Raw genomic sequence first — 15024 nt, forward strand, 5'->3', positions numbered from 1 at the left:
TCCTGAAAATATCAGAATCTCTGTAATACAAGCACTTTAACCTCTGTAACACCAGGTAAAACAGGTAACATGGTTATTCCAGAAACTAACTTGCATGCAGTAAGATTTAAGGGAATAGCACTTCCCTTTGTAAATTAATCCACTATTTTATCTTATACCATTGCTTTTCTTCTACTCACCACAATGAGTAATATATAGACAAAGGTATGCAGCAGCAGTCTATCTGTCTCCTTCCTTACTTTGCCTTGCTGTTGCTCTCCTGTTAGCTGTAGCTATGCAGTCCTCTAGACACAGTGTCGCAGGGATTCTCTTACCTTGATAGCAGGTACAGATGCAGCTTTAGCACTTGCTGTCTGCCTCACGTTTGTAACACCCTCGCTCCTTCCGGTCATTCATTCCAGGGGAGGAATGACACCAGCATTTCTGAGCTGTTCTTGTGTTTTCTCCCAGAACACTCAGGGAAAGCAGACTTCGTGATCTCCATGCTAACTACCAGCCTGCCTGCTGCCAGTTCTCCCTACTTCTGGCAGTGATGACATTCAGCTTGCTCCTCCACGCAGGATACAGCACTGATTCCTCATTATGTAAGGCAGTCTAGGTCAAGTGTAGGAGAGACACTGCTGGCCTGAGCAAGCTAGTGGATTGCTCCCTCAGCTTCGTGCTTCATGGGGTCTGGAAACTGGATCCTGATCTTTGCTACATCTTCTCGGGTAAATGTTTTTGCATGATTTAAATGGTTACTGTGCTATTTTTCTATGCAGATAGCTGTCAGCCATGCTGTGAATTGCAGAGGCAATTTGCTAGGTGAAACCAGCTCTGTCAGCATGATTGAATTAACAGAGTAGTAGTTCTTCTAGGCATCTCAGCTTTAAGACACTTTACAAATGAATAAATCATAAATTGGGTTTGTTTAACAAACATCTTTTCTAACCATATGGGGATTATTGTTAATTTGACTGATTAAGCAGTAAATGAAATCCATTTGCTTGAAGGTAGTGTGGGAAAGCATTACTGGATATAGCTATTAGCTCTGAGAGGTTTACTGCAGTTCCTGGCTGTTGCATTGTTTTAGCCTTGAAAATTACAAATATGCTTCCTTTAGTAAACAAAACAAAATGTAAAAAAAGAGAAGTATTTAATTGTATTGCACTCTTAGGTTATTTTTTGAAGTAACAATTAAATCCAGGATGCTGTTTGCTATTTACTGCATGAATGCATACATCTATGTGCTTCTGAAATATGTAAGGTGAATACTGCAGATAAAATTACATTTAGTGACTGCTCTGCAGAATGCCAGAACAGTACATGTTAGCTAGATTTATATTAGAGGGTAGCTTTTTTTTCATGCACTATGTAGAATTCAAAGAATTTTTTTGTATTTACACCCTGCTGAAAATCAATCTGTAACAAAACATAGAATGAGTTTGTCCTGAAATGAATTATACATACTGAGTATTGTCAGGTGCTGGTACATCTGATTATACTGGAATGCAGCAGAAGAGGCCCTGGAAAGTAGCAGCATTAACACTGATACTGCAGTATCATGTAGGGAATTTCCACAAGGCTAGCTTGCTTGCTAGGGACAATTACTATATAATGAATTTGAACATATTTTTAATGAATTCGATAGATTAATTAAAAACCTTGTGTTTCCATACAGTACCTTGGACAGCAACTTTTTTCTTTCGTGGTACTGTAGCATCTGCTTCATGGCAGTTAGCAATTGGTAAAAATTCAATAATATAAATTTAAGATACGTTAATGAATTCCAAAATATATGGGAATTTATAGTAAAAATACCTGAGAGAACTTTGGTCAGCATTGTATCAATGAGTTATATTTAACAACTTACTAGCAAGATTTCATTTAATATATTAACTTATAAATAGTGATGTTTGTATTGAATTATGTTCATGAGTGTCAAAACAGAAAATTAAAAATGCAAAATTTTGTCTCTTGGCAATATGGCATTCACAGAATTTTCATGTCTAATAAGTAACTGCTCACTCTAAGAATAGATACCAAAGTCTCTTTCTTAAATCAAAATAAGATTGAATATTAAAATAAGATTATCTACTATTATCAGATTAAAGTTAATTTTGATGGGAAGAGTGGAAGTCCTTTAAATGTGTTCCCTCCTCCCTTCCTCCCTCCCACCCCCACCCGCAGAAACTAGTGGTTCTTCACACTGTTCTAGAAATAACTGATAGAATTTAATTTGAACACTTATTTGTAAGTGAGGTGAATTGTTTTATCATTATCTTATCATCTTTAAAAGCTCTCTTTCTCTGGAAAAGAACTGCCAAGCAGTCAATTGCCTCTTCACCATGGTCTTACCTTACCAGTTTCTAAATGACTTTTTTTTTAATGACAGTCATGTAGATCTATGCTACGATTTAGTAGAAATACCAGGCTGGTGCCTTTATTAATTACATTGTGAAAGAAGTTAGGTTCAAGAAAATGTAGCTCATTTTTGGCATATTGAAAACACCTCTGTTGCAATGCAGTATATTACATTGTATAATATTTTATAGATACCATTTTATACTTCAAAATACAGAAGTGTGTCTTGCAAACAAACTCTTAAAATAATAGCATAGGAGCTTACAACAAAACTGCTACATACCATGCTTTATTGTAATGATGTACCTCAGATTCTTTGTTTCTTGCTGCCTGAAGTGTTCTAAAATAGTTACGCTATTATATATGAGTACACTGTGTTCCATCCCCTTTCAAGTGTGGGTGCTTCAGGTATTTTCTTACAGGCTTAAGGAGTATTAATAACCTATCTATTCAATTAGAAGAGAAAAAAAAAAGACATTGTCTTTAAATGTATGGTGTTTTTCTGGAAGTGTTATTTTTATTTTTTCCACCATGGTTCAGAGCAGAATATGCACAGTACTTCTCAGCATAGCAAGCTGCAGATGCTTCAGTAGGATACAAAGTGCTAGAAAATGTTGTTTCCTATGTGTATTTATATATCCCATATTCTGGTATATCACTTTGGGTCTGAGAAATTGAATTTGAGCTGTAAGGTATGTTTTGAACCCACTACAATGCAGGTTATGGACCATGAGTGGTCAGTGTGTGCTCCTGGTATTTTCCTGTGGTTTACTGGAATTGTCCAATCCATGGCTACATCAGTAGCTTGCTTTCAATATTCTGCATATTCCCTCACATCACAATATGCAGCTTGAGTTTCTGATAAACTTTTTGCTTTTCTGCACAGTACTAGAGTTTTCTGTCCTGCAAGGGAACTTCTGAGCTCTTCATAGCCATGGAAACGTCACTAAAACTGAGGAGCATGGAAACAATAAGAAAGTGTGTGAGTTAAATTATTTTAGAATAATATGTTTAGCATAAACAATGGTGAAACTAGTTTTTGTAATCCATAGTGTAAGCAAAGTAGAGGAGTATACATTAGACTATTAGTTTCTGTAAAGATATTTATATTTCGTATTTTATATGCTCATTTTGAGTAGTTGAGAGATATATTGTGATGACAATCATATGCTAAATTAGTCCTGAATTGTAAAAGAAAGACTACAAAGATCTGTGCTTTAGTTTATCTCATGTCACATCTAAATGTAAGACTGTAATAGTATAATTCACAAGCTTTCTAGGTAAGTATGGGCTCTCACAAATGCAGATCTTTGGCTGTTCAGAACTGCCAACATTTGCATCTAGCACACAAAAACATGACAATGTGACAAAAATCTGTTTCTGTAGAAATGGACTGTATCTATTCTGTAGATACCTGTTCAGAAGCTGGCAGACGTACTCTGTTTCTTGTGCAAAAAGTTTTTATTCAGAGGTTTTCCTCACTTTCCATTGAAACTGGTTGGATGCAATATTCTGTTCTGTGTTGCTACAGTCCATGTAATTTTTCCAGGTCCTGGTTTTCCATGATTATGTTTCTCCACTTTAACTGCTTGTATAGCTCTTCTGTAACTGCAGTACAATTGGTTCACAAGTTGAGAAAGAAAAAAAGCCCCCTGGATTATCACCTGCTTGTCCATGGAGGATCTTGGATGGCTCATTCCCTACATACTAGATTAATTACTCTGTTACCTGTTTTCCACACTCACTGCAATTTGCTGAATTAATTCCTAGAACACTAGAAAGAGATACTGTAAAGAATCAAGGGAGAATTCTTAATATTTTGATAAATAAAATGTACCTAAGATACTGTCATTAAAAAAAAAAAAATCTATATATTGCTCTTAACACTTTATTAATTGTGAATGTAGAACACACTTTTCTGCATTGATGCTTGCATGGTTTACTGCCATGGCTGAACAACTAAGCATATAAAAGTTAACTATAATGTTTGCAGCCTAAATGCTGGAACAGGTTAGTGACAAAAAGAACTACATTGTCTTTTCCTTCAGCTGGCGTTCATTATAGGTCCCTTTCAGAAAGTGAACTGTGCTGCAGAGAATCACCAGAGAAGGACTTCCAGATGAATCCTTTCACGTGCAGAAGAAAACCAGAATCTCCCAGTGTCTGGTGATCACTAAGGGTGGGCAGTTTGTAGCACTTGAGCCAAAAACTTACTGGGCTGTTCTTCACCAGTGCTCTTGAACATTTGCACAGTAATTCCTGAGGCAGAGCCAAGAGTAGGACTGGTCAAAATGTGTATTGAGGGCAAGTGAACCACAAATCTCCATTAATGCAAAGTTACCAGGTCTGCAGAATCTGAAATCTGCAAGATTGCAACCTCAAGGCTGCAATGGAAGTTTGCCTGGCAACTGTTTCCCTGCTGTGCAGGGCATGGAGGTACTCTCCTTTGGAAGTTGGATGGTTGCTTCAGCCCATGCCCATTCAGATGATTGCTCCTTGGGCACTCAGAATGGGAGAAGTTATCACCATACCTGCGGGAAGAAGTGGTCAAAAATTTTGAAAGTAAATGCAATGAGTATCCTAGACTTGCTTGGTTTTGAAAATTATTTTACTAGCTATTAGCAGTGTCCTGTTTGTTTAGAGACAGTAAAAAAGGCAAGTTGGATTATTTGGGGGAGAGGACATACCATGTTTTATTTACTAATTTTCCATTTATCTTAGAGTTGGAGCAGCTGTGATTGAGAAATCTATACATTTTCTGTTTTCTGCAATTGTGGTGCAATGTATATGTTTAAAACATTAAAAATACAAGAATTCAAGGGATTTAGCTCTTTAGCAGTTGGAAGGAAGTTGCTATTGTGTTGATAAAGTCTTCTCTCTCGGACCCTATATCAGATGACAGTCTGGTTCAAGGAACCACCAAAGGAACTTGTTAAGATAACCACAAACCCTATCAATTTTCCTATACCACCAGTGAAATCTGAGCCATGAGAAATGGTGCTTAAAAAAAAAGCTTTCAGTATTCTGTTAATGATACAGTGGTCATATTAAGCATCCTATGCTGTACCTCTACTGATGCTTAAAGGAGGACTGTTTAGGACTTATGAAAGCTGTATACTTTCATAATACATTAAAATTACGTTTAAGCTGGAGGGAAATTTAGTGTGTTCAGTGTTATGTTCAGGACTAAAACTTTAGGCACCTGAGGTATCTCAAAGATTTTTACTACCCAGTGTTTATTGTTTAAGGTATCCAGATTCCTTGTTTTGTACTGTTTATTTCATTTCAAAATGAATATTTTAAAGGAGCTATGCCTGTAAAATGTCAAACATGCCCAGACTGTAGCAAAGACAGGAAGAACTCTTATTAAAACTTCAAGATGAGGAGTAAACATTTAACCTAGAGATAAATCTGTATTTATAAACACCAGGCAATTCATGATTTCCAGAAACATCCTCCATGAACAGAAAGATTTCTGAGAATGATCAATTTGACATCAGCAATACTACCTGAACATCTGTTTAGTATTTAAAATTTTAAGGATGATTCTGAGCCAGAGGTGTTACCAGCCCTACAAAGTAATTTGTCACCTGCAAATGCTCTTCATGATCCCCAAGAACTTTGCAAATGTATGGAAAAAAGATAACTCTGCTTTTGCAATTATACCTAAAAAAGAATTTAAACAATTGAAGAGTGTGTTACCAGCTGATAATAATAAGATAGCGGTTTGTAGATCTTTACCTCAAGGTCATAGAATTGAACTGCATTTGGGTAGTGGGGAGCTGCCTGAGCTATTTCGCAGCCTACCAGTAGTACCAGCAGAAAAGCTAGATTCAAAACTGGTGATCATGGCAGCAGTGAAACGTGAAAGCACATGAAGTCTTTCTAAATCAGTGTCCAGGCACATTCAAAGGAGACAGGTTGCATGGTTGTATCCAGCTTCATCTTGCACTTTTTATGTCATCATTTGAGTATTAGTATTTGGATATATTATGGTGTGTTTTAACTAAATACTTAGTGTGATAAGGTTGCTTGCTATGTTCTTTTAATCACTGTAATATTTGCAGAGAAAATATTTAAAATTTTACGAGATTAGATTTCACTGTTAGAACAATTGTTCGTAACATTCTGTATTCATAAATGCTTGAAAATGAGATATTATACTGAGAGATTCCAACTGCTTGTTGTGAAGGGCCAAGCATGTCAGACCACCACTGGGAGGCAGAGAAATTTGGTTTCAGACAGCTTGGATTCAAGCAAAATTTAAGCAGTCAAAACCTCATGATGTAAAAATATTTTAAAAAGAACATATCAGAACAATATTGGAATTGACTCTAGGAGATCAAATTCATAATAGCTGCCCAGGGTTACTGAAGCAGAGGTTGTGTTAAGTATCTGGCATATCACAGATGATAGCCTTATTGCATACAGGTATTAATTAGGTTTATTTTCTTCTATCTTTACATGCCAAAATTGTATTACACAATGAAAGAAATGCAATATTATTTTTGGCCCTTCTTCTATGCACCTCCCACCTTAGTCACTGCCCCCTTCCTTTCCTACCACACTGCACCCACCTCCCCAACATGGCTGAAACACGAGGGGGTGTTTGTTGATGGCCATCCCAGTTCCACTTTTGTGGGTTTTTTGTTTTTTTTTTTGGTCAGGAAAGCAAAATGAGAACTGTATAATGCTGTCTGATTTAGCTCAAACTGAGGCTGATCCAATGCAGCTGGAGTTTCTTGTATTAGCAGTTACTGTTACTTAGCAGTCTGAATTTTAAAAAGGAGCATTTTTTGTCAAGGTTCCAGATTTGGCTGCGCAGCTGTCATCTGAATGCATGGGAATGTATAGATCTGACGTGGCAGTTGTGCACCAGGCTGCGTGATTGGCAATGCAGTCTGTAATAGATGGGCACGTCATATGACTCTGGCACAGGAACTTTTTTTTTTTTTTTTTGGTGGGTTTTTTTTTTTTCTTGATTGAACCCATGACTGAAGATGTTGAATCTACCACCACTGCTCAGTGGCGAGGTGTACAACGAGAGAGGACAGGTAGCATTTAGTTGTGGCATGCCAGGGGCTGACATGGAAAGGTTTCTGGTGCTTTCAGTAACAGACCGCTCTTACCCAAACTATTTCCTTCTCAAGTTTCACAGACAAATAATTAACAGAAAAGGAATGAAAATTAATGAAAACTTTTACTCGTTTGACACTGGATAAGGAGATCTATTTCTCAGCGCAACCCCTGCCCTTTGTTCCTTGCTGAAGAAACATGGGGCCGCAGATTTTCAGACTCGTTTGAGTCAGAAAATCTTTTAAAAAGCGATCTTTTACAGCCGGTTCATTTCTTTTGCCAGTAGATGGGGCTGTCCTTTAAAGTGATGGCTCAGTGTCTTCCCACCCACCCCACCCCCCGCTTTGTTTCTTTCTTCACCCTCCTCTCTGTCTCTCTTCCTCCTCCTCCCATCCCCTGTCTTCCCCCCCCCCCCGCTATTTGCTGATTTGTATTAGGTACCATAGAGTGAGCCTCAGAACAGGAAGCCAAGAATGAAGCAGAGGATACTGCAGAGGTTTTTTGTTTTTTTTTTTTTTCTTTTTTTTTTCCCCTTCCCAATGAGAATGCAGCAATTTATAAATACTTTGTAATCTTTTGGAACTCGGAATCAGAACAAGTTTATTAGAGAGCATTTCAAGCATTTCATCATCACTGTCTCTTGGGGTTTATTTTTGTTTTTCCTCATAATACATTTGAAAATCATGTTTTATCAGGTAAGCCAGCAAGATGTTAAATCCTAGACATTAGTTAATTTGCTAGCTGTTGGCATGGGGTCCCCCCCTTCTTTTTTCTTTTTTTAAATCATTTCTGAATGCTTGATTTGCAGTTATTGTTAATCATACAATTAAGGAGAAAATACAATTTTGGTGTTTTCAAAAATGTTTCTAAAGCTGCAGTCGGGTCTTTTTGACAGCACAGCATTTTGTTACAAGATGGATTTCACTGGCCATAAATTTTTGGGTGTTTGCCAGTTTGTTGGGGGGGTGGTGTTTAAATTATTATTCAAGATTTTTCCCCTGAACTGTTTAGAAGTTAACAGAGGTCACGTTGTTCCTTCACACGGGAAACATATTAAGAGTTAAAGCAAGCAATGGTTTAGTCAAAGTTGTAGCATTGCAGGAGTGTACAGTTTTCCTTCCCATACAGAAGCTCTGCTTTAAGGCTAAATGCTTTACACAAATGTTTGAGGTTTGCCGAAGGACGAAAGGGGTCCCTCCTCTTTTTTCTCTCTGTCTCCCCCCTGGCCTTAGTCTTTTGGATCAACTACACTGCTAGAAGCTCTTGCTTTCATTTACATACTGATCAGGACTGGTTGTAATGCTGTAGATGTATCTCGGTTCATAATCTGAACCGTCTTGCTTTTTCAAACAGCACAAGAAATTTGCCAGGTGAACAACAAGCTCTTTCAGCGTCTATTCTAAAATGGATTTCTCCTCTGCTGCTTGTCTGAGGTATGTGTTTAAAAGACTCCCACTGAACTAATTTACCTGGGATTGGGCTGTCTGTTCAACCCACTCACCCTTCATTCCCACTTTGAAAAAGTTGTCACTCATTCTGCTGTAGCTGAAAATAGATTGGTGTTTTCTGTCACTGCTGAAAACTTGTTCGATTGTACTTATTCCAGAAATGCTTATTTTGTGGTTATGGCATCAAACTCCTGAGCTATACTGGCTGATGTTAGTGTTGCATTCTTGAAGTGCACCTAGTTTCCTATTGCGTTTTTTAGGCTTGACCAATGTGTTATAAAGTACAAGGCAACAAAGACTGTCATAAAAATGACTCCGAGAATCTAATGTGAAACAATAATAGGATGATTGCTGTCAAGACTGACACCCTGTTAGTTTATTCTGTTGAGCGTGGTTTGTGTGATCTTGAATATTTGCTGAAGTATTTAGACACAAGAAAGCAAGTTAGAGACAGGCAGCCTTAAGCTTTTCTTCAGTTTGCCAGGTAGTCACAGAAAGTTTTCATTATTTTAAAGAAAGTATTAGTGATGGGGGGGGGGAAGTAAGACCTTTAGCCTGCCTCAAGGGATGTCAAGTTTTTATTGTATAAGGCATAGTATAATCAGTACAATTCTAGGGAAATTCTAGGGGAAAAAAAGCAATTTGCATAGTACCTTCTTGTACCAGAGAGAAATAATTTTAGAAGTCTGACCATAGTGATTTACAGGAAAATTATATAGATGAATGTATATCATGGAATCATATATCCCATCAGCTGTTTGAAACACTGTATCAGGGCAACGGTACTTTATTATTGATCACTGAAATCTACATTGAAATTGTCATATTATAACTTAAACTTGCTTTGAAATTTCAGAAGTTGTAAATGTCAACAACTGAGATAGTTGGGAAGCTAAAATGAATGACAGATTATTTCTTTTTTTAAAAAGAAGATGGCCTTGAACTAGAAAACCTTTAGAATGTCTAAGAATATCACTCTTCAAGGTACTATTCCAATGCCAAGCACTTTAAAGGATAGCTGATTGTTAACTTTTAAGGATGGCATCACTGCTACTATCCATATCACACCAGATCCTTCAAACATGTGACTTCTACTGTAAAAGTTTTGTACATTAATGACAGAAGCAGATCTATTTAGTTGACAAAACCACAAAGCTTATCATTGGATTTTGTCTCTTAAATGGTATTTTACTGATCCTTCTCTATGGTTTTTGGCTACCTTAAATTGAAGAACTGAGATTAAAGAAGCGTGACAGTTTTTCTGCTCTTGGTTATGAGAAAGATTCTGGCAGTTACCGGGAGAAGTGGGTACTTCTTTGCAAATTTCTTTCGAAAAGGAGCAGAACGCTTGCTCTAATTTGTGTGTGTATGTGTTTACAACTGTGATGGTCTTCTGGATAAATGTTTTTTCTTTCATCTTATTAATTTTCTCAACTCCAGTACTAACTCACCTGTGGGAAAGCATGTTGGGTCTTTTGGGCTAAACATCACAAAGAGATTTGTTGATTCTCTTCCAATAGCAGGAACATATTCTACCTTCTTTTTCTCCATTGAAGGCAGCTGATATATGGGAGGCAGTGGGATTCCACAAGAGTAAGAGTCCTGTATTTGGCCTGTAGACTTTCTGTTGATGCCAAAACAAATACAGCAGAAGACAAACTAAATTAAAAATTGAACAACATATATTCACACTTGTAAACTGAGAAAAACAATGTTATGCCATCAGTAAGACATACTAGATAAGGAATACCATTAGACTTTTTTTAGCATAATGTTTTAGAGCACTTAAGAGATCAAATTGCTCAAAGAGGAAAAAATCATAAAGCTGAAATATTCTAAAATGGAAAGAAAAGGAACCTTTAAGTAAATTTTAACCATTAAAAGCTACAACTGATGCTTCTAACTGAACCTAATATTGTAGGGAGATGAGGACTATCATCCAAGTTCTCCAAATGTTTTTTCCAATGCTCAGTAGTTCTGGCACATGCTACTTCCATTTTTCTAGTTGTAGGTTTATTCTTTGTAGATTCCTATCCATGAAAACATATAAAATTTTGATGGAAACAACTGAAATTTTGGTGTGGGAGAAGTAATTAGTTAAATGACAAATGTAGACTCAGAAATCATGACCCTTTCCATAGTGGAGTTAGTCCAATTTCTGTAAAATGCATTTATCTCTCTTTATTCAATAACGGTAAGATTTATTTAAAGAATCACTGTGAAGTCTTACTGAATACATGGGTGTTCAGTGTTTTCAGGCTTCCTGTTTTTACTGATTAGTGTGTCATCATTTCTGTCTGTTCCATTTCCACCAGTGTGTGTGGTTCCAGGCCTCCTTTCACGCTCTTCTAACGTGATATTTAGCTCTGTCAAAAATAATTGATTTTATTTCGCACTTATTACCAAAATTCTGGGTAGTACCCTTCCCTGCCATATTAAATATCACTTGAAAAAACACATTTCTGACTCAGCCACTATGCTATTTATTGTTTGCATTTATCAGCCCCTGAAGCTCGCTCTCCTTCTTTGTGCTAGGAAATTCTCATCACTTTGCTTTTTCTGAACGCAAGTTTCCATTGCTTTCTGTCTCAGCAGTATGTAGTGCATCTCTCACCATCTTTCCAGTGCTCTATTTTAAAGTGTTTCCATCCTTCTTTTTATTCATTTCCTCTTTTTTCACAAGTCTCTCAGAAAAAAAAAAGGGCATATCTCCTCTATTTTTGTTCTCAGAAATATCCAGCTCAGTTTGTTCTTTCAAGCTTTATCCCATCTCATGCCCTCTATCTTGGTAATTTATTTCAGTACCTTGTAAACATGCAGATCAATCTTTTTCATCCTTCTCCTACTCCTTAAATAGATTCTCTACTTTGCTTTCAACATTGACTTTTTAAAATTACTTCATAATACAATTCAAAACTGAAGATCATCCTCCTGATAAAATAAAACAACAAAAAAAATAAAGCCCCAAATCCTGTCAAGGTCAGAATGAAAAAATTATGAATAAATGTAGAGGCCTGTGTGACTCAAATAAGCTTTGTTTAATAGTGGTATTGGTCAAAGATGACAAAACTAAGCAGCAACTACAGTATTTTTTAACTGAAGTAATGTATCTGAAGGAAGCTTTCAAATGCTTGGTTATTTAAGTGCATTTTAAGCCAATGACTTGACTGTGTTCCAGATGTATTTGCCTGCAATATTTCCATCCTCTCATCCCTCCCTGGACCCCATTTTCTATTTACTTTTTAATGGTGTTTCCTTCAGAGCAAGATCTTTCATTTTCTTTAATGATTTAAAGTGTCTAACCATTTTGTTTCAAATTATTGCTGAATTTATTTGCCAAGAGGAAATAATGACTGAGATATTTCTGAGGCAGATGATAGATGTTCCTCCTAGGAATGTCTCAGCAGGGCTCTTTCAGTAGCTTTGCAGTATTCCTGGAGTAGGTCTACAGATGAAAACAGGAAGGAAGGGGCTGGTGGATCATTAGAAGCTGAATACTGGAGATGAATTCTGTTCTTTATGTCCATAATGGGTGGGACAGGAAGTGAAGACTGAAGAAATGGGCTCATCCAGATGAGATAAGGAGAGGGACTTTTTAATAGAGAGGATAGTGAAGAGCTGCAATAGAGTGTCAGAGGAATCTGTGAAATTCGTTATGAAGGTCTGTAGGAAGAGGTTAGATGAAACATCTGTTGGGAATTAGGCATAAAGATCTTGCCTTGGGCAGGGAGATGAACTAGGTGACCTCTGATCATTGTTTCCAACCCAATTTTTCTGTGAGTCTACGAAAAGAAGTAGATATCTGAGGTACAACAGACTTAAAGAAAAGTATACCATAAATTATACAGGGTCCAAAATAGACGTCCTAAAAGCTATCTTCATTAGGATGTTCTTAAAGTAGATAAGCATCACCTCAAAACATTTATTCTACAGTATATACACTCTGCAACACTTCAATTATATCTAGAAAGAACAGAAAATATGTCTAAAATAAAATGTTATTTAATTTCTTAGTGTTTTTTTAGATTAAATAGGCTTTACTGGTTAACCATAGCAACGATGTGAATAAAAGTTTTTTGATGAGCAAATATAAAGCTGCCTGTAACATTTTATAGAAACAGAATTTACACCTACCTGGGATAGAAAGGTGTGAGAAAATTTTTCAAATTATCTTTATTCTAACACAAAACCCAATCTCCAGCGGTGCCTTTCCACCTCAGCCTGTCTGTGAGTCTGTGATTCTGTAATACAAAACCACATCCTAGGAGTGCAGGGCGGAGGATGTCACTAGCCTATTCATCTGTACTAAGGAGCAACTATGCACCAAAATACAAAAAATGAGAATAGAAATATATAAAATATATATTAAGTATATAAAATTATAAAATATTTCTATTAATAGAAATATAAATAGGAAATTTGGAAATGCTAATATAGACACAGGTTTACATCACCAGGTATGAGGACTGTACCTGCTCTGAAGTGAAACCATTGTCATATTTTATGAGTGGGACATAGACAGAATTTTACAGCTTTTTTGATATACATGTGCAATGAGATTAGAAAAAAAAAAATCTTAATTACTTTGAGTACTTTTTAAGTAGAATTCCAGTTGAAGATTACTTTTATTCAAATAATATATTTAGGTTTTTATTTTGGAATTATTTTTTTGAAAAATTTTTTTGCAACACTAGTAGCAGTGGTGCTACCATTTTGTTTCACCCACAAACTTCAGTCCAACCTAGAAAGAACCATTGTCTCCTTTGGTTTGCTACCAACCACATTTGCTTAGGTTATCACTACAATGAGTTGAAAATGAGCAACAGCTAAGCAGCTTAGCTTGTTGCCTTTTTGGTTTTTTTTAGTTGATAGTTGTTATGTGCAATGTCAATCCCAAGGATTCTTACAATTTACAGGAGTTCTAGAGCTGCAGCCTGGTAAAAGAAATTCTCGTATCTTTTAGACAGTATGTCTGGTAGTTTTGACTCTAGGTTACATGCTGCCTAGCTGCTACACAGGCTGGCTGTGAGTCAGTCACTTGTGGGCATTGACCTCAGACTTGCCCTCCACTTTCCCCTCAAGGCAGGTTTCTGTACATCTGTGAAGTCTAAGTTCAGACTAATCCTGAACCAGCACTAAATAATATTTAATGGCTCTGCTGGGAGAAACAAAAATGCATACTGCCTAAGAGTAGAGAATGATAAATTATGAGACATGTTAAGAGAAAGCAAAGTAGCTGATACAGTACCCCCTCTCATATCTGCATGCCTAATTCTTGGACAATAGCTAGCATTGAGTTTCTTGGGGAAAAATAAAAAAGAAAAAAAAAAAAAGAGCTGGGGAAATATGAATCAATTGATTTTTAAAAAAGGCAAGGGAGTAGTGAACATTCAATTTTATTTTTAAAAGCTATTTCTCTGTTACAAAACAGATCTGTCTTCAGTACATTAAGTACTATTTAACTGTCTAATAGTAATAATCTCCCTTTTTCTTTGACCTCTTTGCACATAATATTTCTATGGATATCTCAGCAGTGACATTTATTTCTCAGGGTTATATGCTTTCTAGGATTCTCAAATGGAGGAAACGCATGGTTTTGAAAGTTTGGGGTTTTTTCTCTCCTGTGATTAAAGTAAGATTGACTATGATATAAGGCTGAAATTTCATAAGGTAGGTCTACGCTTGTATATTTAAGTTTTTATATTTAGGTGCTTAGGCAAAAAATCTAATGTCCCAAAACAAAGTGACAAGAATTTCACATTGACTTTTGTGTGAATTGTTGATTGTTTAGCATGTTGGAAAAGGATGGCTTATGCCTTTAGCTGTCTGTTCCGATAAATTCCAGATATGAAATATGAGCCATTTGCTCTCTGTTATGTGAGAAAGGATTGTGAAGATGGCTAAATACTGGCTGTGGGTAGTGAAACTGTGATTAGCATTATTCTGAAGCCCACACAGTAAGCAATTTCCCCCTGTCTTTAGAGGTCTGCAGGTCTGTTTTACTCTGTGTAATGCTTCTAATTCAGGTGGCTTTCCTAAAGCAATAATTATTAACTGCTTTGGGGGATTAAAACAAGAAAGTTTTGGGGGTTTTTTTGAAACTTTGATCTGTTATCTCAGTTAAAATACCATATTGCAGTGTTGTAGTGCGTATTTT

General features: G+C 36.5%; 1 protein-coding gene across 2 annotated transcripts in view; it reads left to right on the top strand.

Moving 5' to 3' along the window:
• Positions 1-211: 211 nt before the first annotated feature.
• LOC104629981 (sodium channel protein type 1 subunit alpha) overlaps positions 212-15024 on the top strand; it is a 98409-nt gene continuing 83596 nt past the window's right edge. The window contains exon 1 of one of the 2 annotated variants that reach the window (XR_012836137.1): positions 212-710. The gene's annotated coding sequence lies outside the window, so the exon portion shown is untranslated. The remainder of the gene's footprint in view (positions 711-15024) is intronic. The other variant, XM_075756763.1, reaches the window with a different exon arrangement.

The sequence above is a fragment of the Balearica regulorum genome, chromosome 6 (genome assembly GCF_011004875.1).
Source record: "Balearica regulorum gibbericeps isolate bBalReg1 chromosome 6, bBalReg1.pri, whole genome shotgun sequence".
NCBI lineage: Eukaryota > Metazoa > Chordata > Aves > Gruiformes > Gruidae > Balearica > Balearica regulorum.